This window comes from Oncorhynchus gorbuscha, linkage group LG01 (assembly GCF_021184085.1).
Source record: "Oncorhynchus gorbuscha isolate QuinsamMale2020 ecotype Even-year linkage group LG01, OgorEven_v1.0, whole genome shotgun sequence".
NCBI lineage: Eukaryota > Metazoa > Chordata > Actinopteri > Salmoniformes > Salmonidae > Oncorhynchus > Oncorhynchus gorbuscha.
The window spans coordinates 99151171-99151883 of NC_060173.1; positions in this window are offsets into that span (position 1 = coordinate 99151171).

Below are 713 nucleotides of genomic sequence, written 5' to 3' on the forward strand. Positions count from 1 at the left end.
GATCTGTTGGGTTGTCTTAACAACTTGTGACAATGACCATAGGAGTTGGCAAAACAGCACTTGACAGATCTGGGACGAGGCTAAGGTAATGTCTCATTCTAGGCCTTATAGACAGATTATAAACAGTCAGGCTGAATGATGAAAAAATTATACTCTACTGTCATCTAGGGAGTTTTTCCTAGCCACCGTGCTTCTACATCTGCATTGCTTGCTGTTTGGGGTTTTAGGCTGGGTTTCTGTGTAGAACTTTGTAAAAAGGGTTTTCTAAATAAATATGATTGATATGGATTTTTACAGGTCTCTGTGACTGAGTGAAGCAATCCATGGAATGTTTACTTCCAATCTGTTTGACCTCATTAGAATGTCTTTCTTCATCTGCTTGTACATAGCCTGTACGTTGGGGATGTCCCCATTGCAAGCAACTGTAACCATTTGGAACTTTGTTCACTAGCAACAATGTAACATCAAATCGATATTTCATCTGAGAGGTTTGCACTCCACACTTGTGGGCATGCATGTAAAGTCAACTATAGTATCTTACACTGAAGAAATCACAGCAAAATACCAGATTCAGAGATTCTTGATATTCTGAAGTCTAGTTGAGTGTAACAATAGCCCACATCCCGCGGAACCTCAGCCTACTAGGGCGGAATTGGGTGGAAACCACTATCGCTGATGTGTGTGGGAGGAGCTTGGCGCCTATGATGTGATAA